General features: G+C 35.8%; 1 protein-coding gene across 5 annotated transcripts in view; it reads left to right on the top strand.

Annotated features, from left to right (window-relative positions):
- The window catches only part of PTPRC (protein tyrosine phosphatase receptor type C), a 132,661-nt gene that overhangs the window by 22,742 nt on the left and 89,624 nt on the right, over positions 1–20,295 (top strand). The window lies entirely within an intron of this gene.

The following is a 20,295-nucleotide window of genomic DNA, read 5'->3' as shown; positions in this document are numbered from 1 at the left end:
AAATTTGTATCACCTCTCTTAAATTCCTCTCCCTCCTCTGTGTTCCTTTTTAGTAAGCTAGAATCCCCAATGCCTAGAATGTATTATAGAGAAGACCTTGTGTAAGGGAGGAGGGGCATAGGACCATAGATGTAGGCTTGGAAGGGACCTCAGAGACCATCTAATTCAACCATCTGATTTTGAACATGAGGAAAATGGACTCCAGGAAAATGGGTCCAACATCACATATGTAATATGCATATGAAGCAAGGTTTGAAGGCAGGTGCTATGACTGCTCTGAGGCAGCATTCTTTGCATTTTTCAGGAGCTACCGAAAATATGATCAGGTCACTGATTCTGGGTCTATGGTCAAAATGGCCCTGATGTAAATGACTGACTTATGTTATTTGCAAAAACCCTGCTTAAAGGCTTTGTGAGGAAGTGTACTGACTTGTGGTTTTATGAGAAGTACGTCATAGGGGAGGCAAAGTCTAGTTGTTATAAAATGTGAACTGAGGGTTATAGCAGCTTGCTATGTTAAAGCCTGCAAGGTGGAGATAAAACTGAAGCAGCCACATCCTGTGACTACAAATTGTTTGAGCAGGCAGACTTTTTATCATAGAGTAGTCAAAAGTATTTGTTCTAGCCCATATAGCCATCAGTCTCTAATACAGAACTGAAAATAACTTTTTTTTAAAGTTTATGACTGAATGTCAACTTTATTACTTTCTTGAAGTTCATGACTGTATAACCTGAGAATTGTTTCTGTTCCCTCTAGAAAGTCTTTAACACCTAAAATTTATCTTCCTAAAACTTGTATAAATAGTAAGCATAAGTGTTTAGAGATTGAAGCCCTTCCCAATCTGGTTCCAATCTGTCTTTCCAGACTGATTTCACTTATTTCCTTCTTAACACACTTTACATTCTAGTCAACTAACTTACTTTCTATTCCCTATATATCATATTCCATCTCTGTCTTCCATGCCTTTGATTGGGCAGTACCACATGCCTTAAATACTCTCCATTCCATCTTTGGCCCCTTGGTTCTCTTTGATGTTCATTTCAAGTATCTCTTACATAAAGTCCTCACTGTTCCTACTTTTGCTAGCGATCCCTTGCTCCCAGTCTCTACCTACACAATTACTTTGGATTTGTTTTGTACATTCTTGTATTTACTTGTTTGTGTACATTTTGTGTCCTATCCCATCTTTAAAAAGAAAGTAAGCTCACTGAGGGCAGCAACTATTGGCAGCTTGATGACACAGTGGCTAGAGGACTGGACTCAGAGTTAGGAAGGACTAAGTTCCAATCTAGCCTCAGGTAATTACCAGTTGTGTGACCTTGGTCAAGTCACTTTACTCTCTCTCCATCAGTTTAGTCATCTGTAAAATGGATATAATAATAATACCTACCTCCCAGGATTGCTGTGAAGATAAAATGAGAAAAAGATGTAAAACATTTTATAAACATTAAAGCTCCATATAAATGCTGTTATTAACGTAAAAAAAAAAATTGCATATCCAGTGACTAGCCCAGTGCCTGATACATCTAGGTTCTTCTCAATTCTCTATTGAATTCGAAAGGAAAATGTACATTTTTCTAGTGAAACATCCCTTTTTACCTAGCAAAGGTTTGTTTTGAAACACGTAGCACTGAGGTGATGCAGATCTCCTTGTTAAGTGACTTCAGTAAAGGATTTGTCCTTTTGTGTATGTTCATCCTTTGTTGCCAAAGGCAACCATGCCATTAAAGAAATAATGACATGATTTGCACTTGACTTCGTTTTTTGAGTGAGGGAGGGCTGTGCAGGTCACCAGCCTCACTTCTCCTCCAGAGCCATCTGAATCCAGTGACCTGATACTCCTCAGGAGGACTGGAAATGACGCAGGATGAGGCAATTGGGGTTAAGTGACTTGCCCAAGTTAATGAGTGTCATGTCTGAGGTAAGATTTGAACTCAGGTCCTCCTGACTCCTGCGCTGGTGCTCTATCCACTGCACCACCTAGCTGCCGGCTTGTTCTTTTACCAGTGGTGGGAATGCCTAACTTTTCCTGGAAGTCAGATTTCTGTTAATGTTGATTTATAAGGTCAGTGTGAGTGAAGAAAAATTGCTGATGCACAGTGGACTACTGTTCCTTTAGTAAAATTTTGCATACCTTTCATAGTTCAGAAAACTTCTGAAATTTTGAAAACCAAAATGCAATCCCAGTACTTCTTAAATTCAAATAAAGGATCAGTCCTTTTCTCTCTACTCTTATCTGAAACTTTCCAATACTTTTTAGGAAAAAAATTACATATAATCTAAATATTCAACTCAAACCTGGATTAAATAATAAAAATTAAACAATAAACCAAAGTCTAGTTGTGCATATTGTGTAGGGAATCTGTTTTTAATTTAAATAACGTTTTTTTTTTTAATTTCCTAATATCTTTATACTGGGATGTAGCTGGGTCCGGAAAGAGAAGTTGCAAAATATTGTGAGAAAACAAGTTTTGTCATTATTGTAATCTTTCCCCAAATGGAAATACCAGAAGTCTTACTGAAAGTCCTTTCTTGCTAAATGTTCAGCCTGTTTTGCAGAGTTTTGGATGCTTGTGAGCAGATAGGCCTATTCATTTCAAAAGAACCTCCTTCTTTTAACTTCCCTTTCCCATGTCTAATTAGCATAGGGCTAATTAGCTTTGATGTTGCTCTTTGCTTCCTCCTTGCCTCACTGAGAAGTGTTTCAATGCCATTTCTTCCTAAGCCAGGGTCAGACAAAGCTCTAACCTTTTTAAATACAAATAACGTGCTTCCAAGATTTAGCTCACATCAGCCTCAAATGACACTTTCTTTGAATAGCTCTGTAATGGTACAATGATGCAGGTATCAATAACTGCTAACTATATGGTGAACCTGTATGGTAAAGAGCCTTTGATTTATACCATAGAAGGACCAGTTGAAGGAGCTAGGATGCCTAGACTGGAGAAGAGAAGATTTGGGGCGAGATGATAGCTTTCCTCAAATATGTAAAAGTTTTTCACCTGGAAGGGGGATTATATTTGTTCTGTTGGTCTGAAGGGAAAGAACTAGGAGAAATGTGTGTACACAAGTCACTTGATTTTTCTGAAGTTCAGTTGTCTGATTTGTGAAATGGGAGTGGGTGTGTTAGTTGACCCATTCTGAGGTCCATTCTATCTTTTAACCTGTGATCCTAATCAAAGTCAAAGACCTAAATATAGGTTGTAAGGAAATACTTCCTAACAATTTAAACTATCCAAAAGGAGGATGGGTTATTTTGGGAGATAATGAATTCTCTTTCTTTTGAGGTCTTTAAGCAAAGATTGGGTGGATTTCCTTTATAGAGGGACTCCTTTCTCAGGTACAATGTGGTGTGTAGTCACTTTTCAGTTATCTCCAACTCTTCATGATGCCATTTAGGGTTTTCTTGGCAGAGATACTGTAATGATTTGCCATTTCCTTCTCCAGCTCATTTTACAGATGGGGAAACTGAGGCAAACAGGGTTAAGTGACTTGCCCAGGGTCATATATCTAGTAAGGATCTGAGGCCAGAATTGAACCCAGGAAGATAGATCATCTTGACTCCGGGCCCAGCAGTCTATTCACTGTGTCACCTAACTGTGCTAGGTATATGTTTTCAAGCACATGTCAGACCAAATGGACTCTGAGTTGTTTTATTTTTTTTCTCATTAAATTTTGTGATTTAGCAGCTGAACCAAATTGAATCTGAATGACTGGTCGGATCAAATTAACACAAAGAGCAAGTCATTGGGCTGTGGGGTGACCTATATTTTTAGTACATTTTCATGTGAGAATTAGAAAAGAGTTATATGTCCTAACAACTTTGTCTAGAAACCCGGCATCAGAGAAATTGAGAAAGCATGGTAAGGAAAAATTTAGGATTTTGTCATCAGAATAAGAAACCTCTGGGTTCAAATCCTGCCTTGAACACATATTAGCTATGTGATCCTTGGCAAGACACTCTGTACACCTCATTTATTCACATGTAAGATTAGGTGGTTGGACCAGATGGTCTTCAAAGATCCTTTTAGTTCTAGATCTATGAACCGTGGAATATCCTGCTTGTTTTGTCCCTTGGTGTCTTGTTGGTGACTAGTCATCAGAGCAACAGTGGAAAACTATAGGTCTGTGATAAAGAGAACTATCAATTATTATATTACTAAAGTAATCCATTTCTATAGGGTTTTAACATTTATAAAACACTTTCCTCAGAACCACCCAATAGTGTGGACAATACTAGCATTCTGTTTATTTTAATGAAAAGAAGCTGAGATTCAGGAATTTCAAGTGACTTGCCCATGGCTATCCAGCTAGTCTATTTAAATCCAAGTCTTCTGACTAAAAATATACTGCTGTTTCCACAATAATAGATTTCTTATATTAGGCAAAGAATAGTTCTGGAAGAGTAAAGGGCCAGTGGAAAATTTGCATGAATTCACAAAACAGAATGAAGGAAAGAAAGCTGGAGGTGCAGTTAGACATGACCTCACTTGGGGTTTAAGAAGTGGTAAAGGGATTGCAAGTGAAAAAAAAAGTTTAAAGAGCCTTGGAATCGAGGAACCAGTCTTGAATTTTGTCTCTGTTACTACTGACCTTAGTTAACCTCACTGGGCATCGGTTTCCTTATCTGAAAAAATGAAGACATTATACTACAGAGTCAATGAAACCTAAGTTCCTATGAAACATTATTTTCAAATATTATCCCTCATTAAGACAGGATGGTGGAGGAGAGAACATTTCTGACTGTGAAATATGAATCTTCACTATGTGATTGGTTTCCTTCATGGGATGTGGTAAATGATATGAAAACTCTTCTCTTGTCCTTTGACAAACCAAGTTAATGGTTTTCTACAGTTCCTCTCCCACCCTTTCCTGTCCCTCACTCCTCTGAGTAGGTGGTTAGTACTTAAGGTTGTATAGTCATTAAAAAAAAAAAAATATAAGTGGAACTATTTTTTAAATGGTGAAACATGGCAGCACCAATCTTCTTTCCATCTTGTGCTGTTTTCTGAGAAGTGTTGATTATTTTGGACCTTAGCTGGAAGACTTAAAGATAGTAACTAATTTCTTGTCTCTTGGCCAACTCTTTGGAATAATTAGAAAGAAAACCAATGAACTAAAACTTAGTTTTAGGGCAGGGGGAGTACTTGAAGGGAGACACCTCATTTTAAGCATTTACGAACATTCAAATGAAAAATGGCCATGGACCCTTAGCAATTCCCTCCAGTATAGGGAAGAGCAAGAGAGCAGTGGCTACGGAGTCAGAGAACCTTGGTTCAGATGCTAGGCCTGATATTTGATAGCTATGTGACCCTCAGCAAGTGACATATTTCTCTAAGCCTCAGTTTCTTCTGTAAAATGAAGGACTTTTCTTAGATAATGTTTAATGTTTATTTTTTCCCAAGTCTAAGTACTAGAATTTTTTATTTGTTGGTGATAATGAATTGGGATCTTCTTTTTGTCAAAAAAAAAAAAAAGTTTACTGAGAGTGAATTTCCCTTTTTGGAAACACAACAATACGCATACCAGAAAACTTTAAAGTAGGGATTTTTACTGGTCTAAATAGATTAGGAGAAATGAGATCATAGTTTCCTGCAGTTGTCAACTCTGAGGCTATTAGGCCAATGGCGAGGTGTGGGTTTATGCATAATTCTTCATGAGACTAATAATGTATTTTAAAGAGGAAGCACCAAATAGCAGGGTCAGTGTTGGTTTTATTTAAATAATTTTTTTCAATTATTAAGCATTTATTCTTCCCTTTAAGCATTTATTCTTCCCTTTTCCCATCTCCTAATGGTGTTTTCATAATTGCAAAATTGGTTGCATTTTAAAAGATGTTTTCACTAAATTTATTGTTAGAAACTAGATTATTTAATTGTCACAGAAAGTTTGTAGATAAAAATGGAGACTTTCTCTAAGACTTAAGTTGCCAAGAAGGTACTACTAATCTATGTTGGTAGAAGTTTTCTTATGCAGGGATCTACCTATACCAGTGCTATCACAAATCTGCTCTGTGTTCCACCAACTTAATTTTATTCTTTCATCAATCTAAGTCATCATGCTCAATTACAGATGTATTAGGTGGTTCAGTAGGTGGAGTAACTGGAAGACCTGAATACAAATCTGGCCTCAGACATCTACTCGCTGTGTGACTTGGGGCATGATCATTTGTTCCTTTGTCTGCCTCAGTTTTCTCATCTGTAAAATGGGGATGATAATAATAGTGCCTAACTACCAGGGTTGTTGTGAGCAAAAAAGTGAGATCATATTTGTAAAATGGTTTTCAAAGCTTAAGTGCTATAAAATACTTGTTATTATTATAAGGTAACTTGGTAGGCTATAGTAATACTAAAACAAAAATGCAAGAACCCCTACCTTCAAGGGGCTTGCATTCCACCATTAGTGTATGATATATACATGAATAAGTCAGTACTGTGCACACACACACATACTCACACACACACAAGCATAATACAATGTTATTTTGGGGTGAGGGCGACACTCACACTTAAGGTGACCTACAAAGGCCTCCTATAGGAGGCGGCATCTAAGTTAAGTTTTAAAGGAAGCTAAGGAGACCCTATTCCAAGGGAATGGAACACCCTGTGTAAAATCACAGAGGTAGGAGGTGGGAGGAGGAATGTTATCTCTTCCAAGTTGTCTGACCAATGTCTATATTTTCTGGTTTTAAAACAAAGATACTACGGTCAAGGGGAAAGAGCTTTGACTCTGGAGTCAGAGGAGCTGAACTTGAACCCCACTTCTGATATATATTACCTTTGTGATTTCATGTGAATTAATTAACATCCCTCGGTATTAGTTTCCTTGTGTGAAAAATGAAGGCTCAACTAGATGGTCTTTGAGTCCCTTCCAGTTGTAGGACCATGATCCCAAGATATGGTCCATATGCACTGGCTTGCTTGAGATTCCTCAGAAAGTCAGACAGTTTAAACAGTGGAAAAGTCAAGAATTACTGTTCTGAATCTCTACATGAGACAGCATCCTGTGTTTTCTGTCTTCAGTGACAGCACTCTACTCTCCCAGTTTTTAAATGGTTTTCTTCTTGGTAAAAAAAAAAAAAATGAACATGGGAAACAATAACCTTTTCAAGGTATATTCATCTGTAAGCCTTCTTTATTTCTTTTAAAAATATTTAAATTTAAGAATAAATAATAAAATACATAAAGACATATAATGCAAATAAACATAAGTATATAAATAAATATATGATATAAATATAAAACATAAGTAACAAAAATAATAACATAAAATTTAAAATGAATAAAAATATTTCTTTTCCCCCAGTTACATGTAAAAACAATTTTTAACCTTATTTATAAAATTTTGAGTTCTAAATTTTCTCCCTTTCTCCCTCCACACTCTACCTCATGGAGAAGGCAAGTATTTCAACATAGGTTATACATATGTAGTCATGTAAAACATATTGATAATAGTCATGTTGTGATAGAAAACATAGACAAAAAAATAAAGACTCGAGAAAAATAAAGTTTAAAAAAGTATACTTCAATCTATATTTAGACACGATCAGTTATTCCTTTGCTTATGGATGGTATTTTTTGTCATAAGTCTTTTAGAGTTGTTTTGGATCATTGTGTTGCAGACAATCGCTAAGTTACTAAGTTGTTGTAGCTATCCTACAATATTGCTGTTACTCTGTGCATGGTACATTTCACTTGGCATCAGCCCATGCAAGTCTTTCCAGGTTTTTCTTAGAACATCCTGCTTATCATTTCTTACACCACAATAGTATTCCGTCATAATCATATACTACAACTTCTTCAGTCACTCCCCAGTTGATACAAACCCCCTCAATTTCTAATTGTTTTCCTCTAGAAAAGAGCTGCTATACATATTTTTGTACATAGAAATCCTTTTCCTTTTTTTAAAAATTATCTCTTTTGGGATACAGACCTAGTAGTAATATTGTTAAGTCAAAGGGCATGCATGGTTTTCTAGCCCTTTGAACATAGTTCCAAATTGCTTTACAGAATCGTTGAATCAGTTCACAACTACACCAACAGTGCATTAATGTCTCATTTTTTTCATATCCCCTCTAGCATTTGTCATTTACCTTTTGTGTCATATTAGCCAATTTAATCGGTATACAGTAGTACCTTTCAATTGTTTTAATTTGTATTTCTCCAATCAGTAGTGAGTTAAGAGTGTTTTTTATATGACTATAGCTGATCATGTCTTTTGATCATTTGTCAGAGAATGGCTTTTATTTTTATAAATTTGACTCAGTTCTCTATATGTTAAAGTCTTGTTTATTTATTAGTAGGAGTTAGTAATATAGAAATAATATGCTGATAGCTTCAAAATTGTGGAACATAATTCAGTAGAAAGGGGAAGGAATTAATCATTTATTAAGTGCCTTATGTGCCAGTCACTCTGCTAAGCTCTTTACAAATATTATCTCATTTGATCCTCACACCAATACTGTGAAGTAGTTGCTACTATTATTTCCATTTTATAGTTGAGGGAACTGAGGCAACCAGAAGGTAAGTGACTTGTCCAGGGTCACATGGTGACTAAAAATCTGAGGCTGGATTGGAACTCATATCTTCTCACTTTATTCACTGCAGAACCAAGCTGCTTTCTTGGGTGAAAGTGAAAGTAATGAAAAGAAGGGGTAGGCAACAGATATGAGAATAGAGAGAAAATTTATTTTCCCACAGAGATAAAAAAACCTACTATAAAGAACTATTGTCCCCTACTTTTTTATGTGCTATATTCTGAAGCTTTCCATCTTTAATTTCTGAATTTAAACATATAAAAATACATTATATTATTGTTATTATAAATGTATTTACATGTATATGCTTATGTGTATGTGTATGTATATATATATATATACATATATATATGTATATATATATATATATGCATATCCTTTTTTTAATGTTGACTGTTTTCTACTTTCTCCCCTTCAAGACAGTTTTGTTTCAATATGGATTCTATTTTGGCTATTAGTCTCAATTATATTTAAATTTAAGGAACAGTTTCAGTTTTCTTTCTGTGAACAGCTTACAAATGATGGAAATTATTTGTCTAGAGCCCTTAGATTATAATGGGAATACTTGACCATTATTTCTCTTTTTGGGCCAGATATCACCAGATCCTGTTTCTATGTGTAACGACTACCTCCCTCCCTACTTAGAATAGATATGATTGTCATTGTGTCCATATCACAAAAAAAGGGGACATGCATTTGTCTAAGGGGAAATTATTTTCTAACTTAGAAACAGAACATCTGGGTCCTACCTCTCAGGGCCTGGCTCCTACCTATAGATCAAACTCATTAGGACTACTGACGCCACCCCTCAATAGGCAAAGGCATTCTCTTCATACAATACACCCAGCAGGCTGAATTTAGCCAAGTAGATTTGTTCTATGTTAGACCAAGCTCTGTAGACCTGAGACCTGCCGAGTACACCTGCTCCCCCTCATACTCCACTGAATTTCATTCTTTTCAGTCCATCAGCAGAATTCAACCAAACCAGAGGAAGTAACTATTTGAATAATACTGGTCTCTAAGTTGCGGTAAAATTTCATTTTTCCCCCTCCAGAAAGCTAAGGAGTTCTTTCAGCTACCAGATCCTCTCATCTAGTGAAAAAATTTTTAAACATTTTGTGAATTATGGGGTAGAGGAGAATAATTCAAAGGAATTAATAATCAATTATCATTACTTTGACATGTTACCCAGATTCTGTCAGTTTAAAATAGATACTTCACATGAGGTCTAGAAGAAAGAATTTGAGGACTGGAGTTAGGAGTCATGGAGTTTAATTCAAGCTCTATCAGTTATCAAATATATGGCTTTGGGCAAATCATAGATTTGTTGTGAGACTATATATAAGAAGATATCTTACTTGGCATGGATGGTTTGCTCATCAAATTATCGTATGACACAAAACTATCAGGGACAGCCAATATACCAGAATAAGTGAATTTGTATCCAAAAGGGTATTTGTAGACTAGAAAATGGAACGGAATCCTATGAGATGCAATTTGATAGGCAATAAATGTAAAGACTCACTTGGCTTCAAAAAATCACTTTCACATATACAGGATAGGGGAAGGATGATGATATAGTAGTTTGGAAAATATCTGGAGATTTAAGTAAACTCAAAAGGAGAAATCAGCCATGTGATGCGACAAATCAAAATATCTAATGCAATCTTGAGCAGCACTGAGAGGCACATCTTTAAGTGGTAAGGAGGTATCAATCCTTCTTTATTCTGCCCTAGTCAAATCTTACGTAGACTATAAATAAAGTTTAAGAGGGCATTGATAAGCCGGGAAACATGAAGAGAAGAGCAACCATGAATGATGAAGGACCTTAATTCCATGAGACATTATGATCAGTTGAAGGAACTGAGGATTCTTAGCCTGAAGAAAACAAATGGAGGATGTGATAGCTGTTCTCAAGAATTTGAAAGCGTTTCATGTGGATGAAGGGTTAGATTTGTGCTGTTTCTCCTCAGAGTTTAGAACCAGGAAATAAATGGAGGCTGCAAAGAGGCAAATTTCCTACCTTTTTAATAATTAGTTCTGTTCAAAAGTGGACTGGGGTGTTTGTAGGTACCAGATTATCTCTCCTTGGGTGTACTCCAGTGAAGGCTGAATGGATGATCATTTGTTTGGCGTATTATAGCAGTGATTTCTTTTTTAGTATGGTTTGGACTAAATTTTTCTGGAGGTCACTTCTGATTCTGAAATTTTCTGCTTTTTTTTTACTTCATTCCTTTATATTCCTATCCTGTCTCTCTGACTAGACTCTAAGTTCCATAAGTGTAGATGGTGTGTCTTTTATCTCTTTGTCTCTGGTGCTTAGCCCTCTGGTTTAAATGCAGTTGTTACTTATTTGTATGTGTGCAATGATATATAAAAGTACTTCTTATATATTTTGTTGTCGTTCAATTGTTTCAGTCTTATCTGACTCTTCTTGACCCCATTTGGGGTTTTCTTGGCAAAGACACTAGAGTGGTTCACCATTTCCTTCTTTAGCTTATTTTACAGATGAAGCAACTGAGACAAACGGCGTAAAATGACTTGCCTAGGTTTTCACAGATAGTGTCTTAAGGCTAGATTTGGACTCAAGAAGACAGCTTCCTGAGTTCATGTCCAGCATACTTTCTATTTAAACTGTAATATGTAATAATAATAAAAATAATTATAACCCGTAAATGTTTAATAAGATATTGTAATGTTTTGGATAGAGGGAAATATTTAAAGTCAGAGGACCTGGGTTCAAGATCTGATTCCAATGCACGCTAATTATGTGACATCAATAAACTAGTTTTTTTTTTATTTTTTATTTTATTAAGCACCTAACTACTATGTGCTAAATTCTGTGCTGAGCACTTAGCAGTTTACTTAAAATCTCATCATGGTAGGTAATTCCCTAAATTGCAAGAGGTCATGATCTGCATCCTTGGAGAGAGTGTAGGGAATTTCTATAACCAGAGATCTATACACTGATTATCATATCTCCTGAAAGAAATATCAAAATATATTTTTTCTAAATAAGACAGAATTTAGTTCCTGGAATGGATTCTCTCTTTTCTCTTTAAATAGATGTATAATGGTTCCTAATTTGGGAGGAATAGTACCTCTTATAGAGTAAAATGACCAGTATAAAGGCTTCAGAATTTTCCTAACATGCTATAGTAAATTTATTCTTGGGAAACAGTCCTGAATATATATATATATATATATATATATATATATATATATATATATATATATATATATATATATATATATATATATATATATATATATATACATATATATATATATTAATGTGAGTGCCTTAAAAGTGAAAAGGGAAAGGAAAGGGGAAAAGCTATATACATTAAAGGTAGAAAACAATTACTGCTTCTACTTAAGCATGACTGAAGATAATATGGGTAAATGACAGAAATGTTTTCATGTATATCAGCAACAAGGCAAGGGAAATGTAAAAATGAAAGCATAGATTGTAAGAACTATTAGCTGATTCTTAGCACTGGTTAGACTCTAACTAGAAGAATATGTCCTATGTTGGGTTAAGAGCACTAAGAATTTCCAAAATGGTTCAGATTTCAAGGTCCATCCAAACCAGAATTCTATTTCTGAGAGACACACTCAGAGTCAGAGTGATAGAATGTTAGTACTAAAGAGAATCTCAGAAATCCTCTAATCTGAGAGTCTGTTACAGATGAGAAAAATAAATTCAAGAGAGGTTAAGAGAATTGCTTCAATGTGAGAACTAGTTTCACACCATGTTATAGATGTTTGTCTATGTGATTAGTAAAGGGCTTTCCTTATTCCTTGATTTCAGTATGAAAGATTGGTGGGGTGTCCTCAAAACATATTATTTTGTCTTATTAGACCTTTGTGATCCATAATTAATTGAAACTTTAAAAGCATTCTCTTTATATTTTATATATATATCTAAGTCAAGATCCAGAGTTCATAGTTGCCTGAGACACTGAGAGGTTAAAAGTCTTGTCCATAGTCACACGGCAAGGATACATCAGAATAAGGACCTGAATCTAGTTCTTTCTGATTCTGAGGCTGATATTCTATACAGAACAACCTTGTTACTGCTCACTTTCTTTTCTTCTGCAAGAGATATACAAATGAAATAGATCAAGTGCATTGGAGAATTCATGGTATGGTATTACAAGTAATTTGAAGAGGAAGTAATCACTTTTGCTTAGAAGGGTCAGGGTAGCCTTTAAAGGACAGGATAGCATTTGAGTTGGCTCCTGAGGAAGGGAGGAGTGATGACATATGGAGATAGGAAGGGTTGATTTCATGGAAACAGAAGAAGGAAAGAGAAATCATGTGAGGGATATTATGGAAGTACAAAGGACAGCACTTGGCATTTGGTTAGATTTGTTGGTGAGGGGAAAGGCAGAGTGAAGTTTTGAAATTGGGTGACTGGAGAATGTAAGTTTCCTAAGGGTAGGGACTGTATCACTTTTTGTTTTTGTATAGTACCTGGCCATAGCAAATGCTTAAGAAATACTTACACAGTGAGCTAGAAGGATGATGGCAACATTCATGGAAATATAGAAATCAAGCAGGGAAACAAGTTTGGAGTAGAGAGGAGGTTGAGAAATTCCATTTGAATAGGAAAGTTCGAACTCCTGGCTGCACACTTAGATAGAACTAAGGTAGATGGAAATATGGGACTAGTGCTCTGGAGTCATGAATGAAGTGGAGATGCAGATCACAGGATTATAGAATTAGAAATGAAAGAGAATTTAGAGATATCATCTACTCCAACCTCTTCATTTTACAGATAAGGAAACTAAGGCCTCGAGATGTAACTTATCCAAAGTCACAATGGTAGTATTTTAGTAGGGTTGGGAGGATACTGTGTCCTCAAATCTAGTGATCTTTACAGGACATACCTACATAGGGCTTATAATTAAATAAATCAGAAGAAGTACTCTAGAACTTTATCTCTTAAGGCATATTCAGCACTGGCTAGGAGGTCAAAGATTAGAGCACTCGGCTTGGAGTCAAGAGCTTGGAGCTCAAATTTTCTTTCAGATACCAGCTATGTGAGCCTGAGTAAGTGACAACCTCTCAGTTTTAGGTTCATCATCTGTAAAATAAAAGGACCTCTAAGTACCCTTCCATTTGTGAATCTGTGATCCTATGAACTTTCAATGCTAGGATAGATAGAAGATGAATAATTGAAAATAGGAAAACTACACATCTCATATTAATAAACATGCTGAACTTCCCTCTTTCCTAAAATTTTGACTAGACCTTTTAGCAAACAGGAAGATGGACCCTTCAAAATATATTTATTTTATCAGCAAGTCAATAAACATTTATTAAGCACCTATTGTGTTACAGACACTGTATTAAGTTGTTAGGGATACAGATTTTTGCGGGGAAGTCAGTCTTACTCTCAAGGAAGGAATGAGGGATGACAGAAAAAAGGAAGCTAAAAAAAGGAGAGGAGGAAGAAAGGTACTCTGCATATACCCTAGGGGGGACAACAGGGCAAGATGGAGGTATCTAAAGGATTACAGCTGGTGGGAAATGAAGTAATAGCAGGCCTGGGCACCTTCCTTAAATGGAGGTTCTGGGAAGAGCTCCGGGAGGAGCCCTGGGCAGATGTATGAGTACAAAGACTGACGGGATCTTACAGGATCTTACGGGATGCAAAGATTATTCCTGGAGCATGTTGGGAAAGGAGGTCAGAAATGAAATTAGTACATACCTAACACATAGTAAATACATATGTGCCTATGTACATACATATCTGCAAAGGTACACACATTTACATAAGCATATGTGTATATATTCTACTTTCCTTTTTTTTTTTCCTGAGGCTATAATAATTAAGGATAATGATTAAAAGAAGGCACTTAGACCACGCAGAAATGACAAAAGGGAGACAACTGTAGGAAAAAAGGCAGAAAAGAGCTTTAAAATAAACAAAATCACCCCATAATGATTGCAATCAGCTTCAGAGGGCTGCCTATGAATCAGAGAAGCTAGGCAATGGCTATGGTCATAAAGCTAATATATGTGAGAGGAAGAATCTTAACCCATTTTATTCTTTCTTGCTCCAAATGTGGGGCAGCTGGGTGGCCCAGTGGATTGAGCTCTGGCCTGGAGTTGGGAAGGCCTGCGTTCAAATCTTGCCTCATACACGGTGTGGCTCTGGGCAAGTCACTTAACCCCATTTACCTCATAATAAATAATCTGGAGAAGGAAACGGTAAACCACTCCAGTATCTTTGCCAAGAAAACCCCAAATAGGGTCACAAAGAATCAGACACAACTGAAAATAACTGAACAACAATAACAAACTCCAAATGCAGCTCTTGATCAGCTGTTCCTTCGAAGATGAAGTGGACAGAATTTGTTTCTCCTTTTAATTTCCTTTTTATGTTTCTCTAATGTAGGCTATGGGAAATCAGGAACTAATTGAGATCACTGTTCCAATGTTTAAAAAGAGACTGAGAATATGGAAATGCAAATTATGGGAAATGATTCAAATAGGAGGGATGGAAATTGGATGCTGTTTTCGAAATTATAGCGACTGTGTTGAAAGAGAAGGCAGATGTGGGTTCTGTTTCATTTGTGAAGTTCTGGGCAAGTACGTAGACTTATGGGGAGAAAAAAAGTTCTTTTCAGATACTGAATTAAAAAAAATTCTATCCCCAGCATTGAACATGTTGCTTTATACTTAACAGGTGTGTAATAAGTATATGTTGGATGACTGGATGGGTGAATTATGCCACCATCTTCGTTACTAGTAACAAAGTCTTAACACTTTCACAAAAGTTGTAATTTATACATATTCAGAGAATGCCTGAAATATTTCTAAAGAAATACAATTTTTCCTTATTCTTATACTCCTACCTCTGTTATTAACTAGCTCTGTGACAGGGCAAGTTATTTAGCCTCTCTAGGCCTCTACTCATTATGAAAAGAGATTGAACCAGATGGTCTCTGAGATTCTTCCCAGAACTAACATGCCTTATATACTTCTCTTTTGATTGTTCAGTCTATGTTTTGATTATCATAATTCTTATATACTTTTGATCGTTCAATTTATGCCTCCATTATCACAATGCCATTTGTATTTTCCATTGGTTATAAAAATGGGTATGGGGAAAATAGAGAGAGAAAGATCCCTAAATAGTCCTCTCCTTTCAAATGGTATGTATTTAAATAATCTCCAGGGCTGTGAATTGTGGGAACTTCAAGAACTTCCATGTTTTAAAGACTATGGATTGATGAAAATAAAGAAGAAATAGAATGCAATTAACTGCCTGAGGCAGAGATCTACCAATGAATCTCTTAACATGGCCATCCTGAGCTAAGTTATCTGGCTAGTACATGCTGATTTTTAAGAGTGTAGACTAGTTTTACCTTAGTACAGAATTCATCATCCAACAGGAATTTAGTAAGTGCGTGATGAATTATATTATCCATAATCCTATTCTTCTGGTCACAAGACGGACCATATGAAAATGTGGATTCAAATGCTTCTCCAGTACTGAAAAGATAACTGAGAACACATGCCATAGTAATGCACTGTACTAAGAATGACACATTTTCATTGTGTCTTCTAACATGTTTTCAGGAATAGTAATGATTATAACTCACATATATATCACACTTTAAAGTCTGCAAATCTCTTTCCATGTGACAACATATTTTATTCTCACCTAATAACTATATTTCAATAATCTTGTGAGGTAAATGCTGTTATTAACCCCATTATTCCCATTTCACAGATGATGAAACTAAGCTTAAGAGAGGTTGAGTGACTTGTTACAGGCCACATAGATAGTAAGTGTCTGAAGAGAAATTCAAATTCAGGTCTTCATGTAGAGCAGGGGTTCTTAACCTGGGGACCATGGACTTAACATTTTTTCCAAACAGTTTGATTAATACATTTTTAATATAATTATAATTTAATAGAATTGATTTTCTTTGAAATTCTTTATATTTTATGCATTTAAAAACATTATTCTTAGATGGGGTCCATAGCTTTCACCAAACTGTCAAAGGGGCTGATGGTACAAAAACATGTTAAGTATCCCTTCTGTAGAAAGGATGGTTCTGTCTCAGATAGATTAGTTCTTCACCTACTGAGAATGAGGTGAATGGCCCAAGTGATGCAAATCACTCTTGAATATATATAACTCTGAAGCAAATAAATCCAAATATTTGGAGATTTAATGAGAACTTTTAAGAACTCTGCAATGTTATCCCAACTCATAAAAAAAGTGGAATTAAAGTATTTCCTAGTCATGGATAGATGTGAAAGTGAGCATAAACACCTAGAGGGTTACTTCATCTGGTAACTAGACTTTTAGGGATGATTTACTAGCAGCCTTTAAGTTTATAGAAGGCTGTAATATGGAGGATGGTGAACAGCTGCTTTCCATCTCAGAGAATAGAACTGGAGGAAAGCAGCAGAAACTACACCGTGAGTAATGCTGTCTAGACATAAGATTAGGATTATGAAATGCTGAAGTAATTTATCAAGGGAGCCTATGAAATCTCCTACTTTGTCCATCTTTTGGACTGCTATAGGTTCACTCCCATCTGGCTGGAAGAGTCAGATACGGTCATACTTGAAGACAAAGGTAATGGAATGATTGATCTCTTGGGTTCCTTTCTAGTTTTATTCCATCTAATAATCTGTCTACCACCATCCCTGGATTGAAACCATGTGATTTCTGTGAGTAGGTAGTGGTTGTTGTCCCTGATAAGCTTCCCTCCATCTGAAGCTCTTTCACAAGGTAGGGGTGTCTCTGATAAAGAAGATAATCTGTCCTTGCATAAATAATCAGCATATTCGCAGTTTTGCCTGAATAACAGGAAGATCTAGGCAAGCTGCTGTAAATTTAACTAGCATTTATACAGTGTGCAAATCATAACCTGGGCACTGTGGCTGAAATACAAAGATCAATAAAATATGCAATCCTATAATCTAATAGGGGAGATAAAACAGGTGCTCAGATAACTACAGTGCAAAACCAGAATATTATTAGTTCATGAAGTTCATATCATTAGAGTATAAATTTCTGTTTGAAAGTATGAGAATGAAAGAATCATATCTGCCTGGGAAATGGGGAAAGGATGTGAGTTGGTTCATGAAGGTTTCAATAAACAGAAATGAGGAGAGATATTCGAGGAACATTGTCACAAAGGTGGGATGAAAAATCAGTAATTAATACATATTTTGAGAATGTCTAAAAAGTTTTGATGTGAGTTATTCTATTAAGCTCTAACAAAAAAGAATGGGAGTTTTTTGAGGAGAGACACTGGAGTTTTGGTTTTATTTCATTTTTGGTTGGGTATTTCCTTGGGTATATACCTTGCCTATATAACATAGGCACTTATTCAATTCCTCTTGATTGAACAGAGTCTATAGAGGGAAGGCTACTGGGAGGTAACTCTAGGAAGGGAAGTTAGAGAATTTGGTATACTACCTGGCACATAGTAAGTGTTTAATAAATGCTTATTGACTGGTACAGTGTTAGAGTCAAGTAAAGAATTTCATTTAATTTGTTGAGCATGCATTGTCAACTAAATACTGGACATTTGAAAGAAATATTAGGTAAGATTCCTGCCTTTAAGGAGTTTATAATTTGGTTGGGAAGACACAACACAGATGTGTGAAAAAATAGTTTACCAGTACAAAACAGTTTTCAAGTAAGTGTAAAGGGAGCATTACAGGCCATGCCATGAAAATTTATAAAATTGAAAGGCCAAGAGTATATCTTGAGTTTTTTCTTTTTTTGGTTTTATTATGGCTAAGCTGCTAGGTGACCTAGTAGATAAAGCTCTGGATTTAGAGTCAGAAAGACCTGTGTTCAAATCTAGTTTGAGATATTTACTTGTTGCATGACCCTGGACAAGTCATGTCACCTCTTTTGGTCTCAGTTTCTTCTTTGTAAAATGAAGGGGTTAGACTGGATAGCCTCTAAGGTCCATTCAAACTCTAAATCTATGATCCTATGACTGGAATAATCACATAAAGCTTCAGAGGGTACATGGAATTTAGAGAAGCGAATGCCCAGAAAATAAGCATATATCCTTTCCAACTTGGTAGGACCTGCTACAGCTCATGCAATATTCCCTGGCATAATTTCCTAGAATTAAAGATTATTTCCAGACCATGATGAGGAATCAGAGCACAGTTTTGATGGAGACCCATCTAGGACAATAACTCTTCTTAATTAAGGGAGATAGGGAATGACCTTTTTGGTAGTCTAATGAAGCCTATGGACCCTTTCTTAGAATAATGCTTTTAAATTCATAAAATACATGAAATTACAAAGGAAATCAAATACATTGAAAGAAATTTTATTTATACACATGCATGCATATATATGTTATATAGACACATAATCTGTACATGCATTCTTATTAAAATAATTTGTAAATATAGATCTATAACTGCCTAAAAATGAAAAAAAATATGAATTCCAGGTTATAAATGTCAGAGACAGGGTAATTAGAGTTAAATAATGAGATTGCTTAGCCATAGTGAGTGTTTTCTTGTCTTTGAATTCATTGATATAGTCCATCTCCATTTTGGCCATTTTAACCTTTAATACCAATAAGATTATGTGTACTGTGCCATGAGCAACAAAGCAAATAAATAGATGGGCATGACATGGAGGGCAGCCCAGAGAAGTCAGTTTCTGACAAGCTTTTTACATTTGGATAGTGCTTCAGAACAGGGTCCTCAACCGCCAAAGGAACAGAGGGAGGCAATTACAAAGAAAACTTAATCCATGCAGAACACCTACACAAAAAGAACTCTGATTTGTAGGCTCTCTACCTTGGTAGGTATAAGGGTATATTTGGAAATGACTAAATCACAGTGGTATTTCCCTCATAACAAAATTTATGTGTAAGTTTTCTTTGTTCTGACTGGGCATGTTGCCATTGGTTGTCTGGCAACCTCTTCACACCCTCCCACCCACTCTGAAAATTCTGTTCCTTTTATCTGCTATAGGCAAGTGGGCAGCCCTGCTCCTTAGGATCATAAGTCACAGATTCTTTTTTCCTACGCACTGGAAAGGACTGACATAAACCCACTATCTTAACATTTACTGTCATCATCTTTTTAAATTAGATGTAGTTTGGGAATCACATTTCTTTTCCTAGTATGACTTTAATTTTCTTTGTGGCTATTTTTTTTGGGAGGGGGTGCTGTTTTGTGGAGCAGCAGTAGTAAAAGAATGAAAAGACTAGGTGTTTGTTTATAAAAATGTTCATGTTGAGATGAACCAGTAATGTATTTGTTTCCCAAAGCTTAGCCAAAACGGCATCTGGCTAATGAATGAAGCAATGTGATATCATGGATAGGGCACTAGACATGGGGCCAGGAAGATAGGTTAAAATCCTGACAGACTAGCTGTATGAACCTGGACCGGGGGTGGGGAACCTGTGGTCTTGAGGCTGCAGGTTCCTCAGCCCAAACCTGGGCTAAACCTTTTTACTCTTTTAGACTCAGTTTTCTCATCTGCAAAATGAAGGACATAAATGTCTTCTAAGGTCCCTTTCAGTTCTAAATCTATGATGCTATGATGAAATTAAGAAATAAAGTATAGTCTTCCTGGGAAGAGAGAGTTTCAAGGTAACTGAAATATGAGATAGACATTCTAAATCAAAAACATTGAAAGTTCTGTCAGATTAATATAATTATATATGTACATATATTCATATCTATGTATATATTCATCTATCTATTTATATCTATATGAATGGTATGTCTTTTG

This window comes from Notamacropus eugenii, chromosome 2, assembly GCF_028372415.1.
Source record: "Notamacropus eugenii isolate mMacEug1 chromosome 2, mMacEug1.pri_v2, whole genome shotgun sequence".
Taxonomy (NCBI): Eukaryota; Metazoa; Chordata; class Mammalia; order Diprotodontia; family Macropodidae; genus Notamacropus; species Notamacropus eugenii.
Note: the sequence above shows the minus strand (reverse complement) of the source record. Positions and strands in the feature narration are given on the sequence as shown.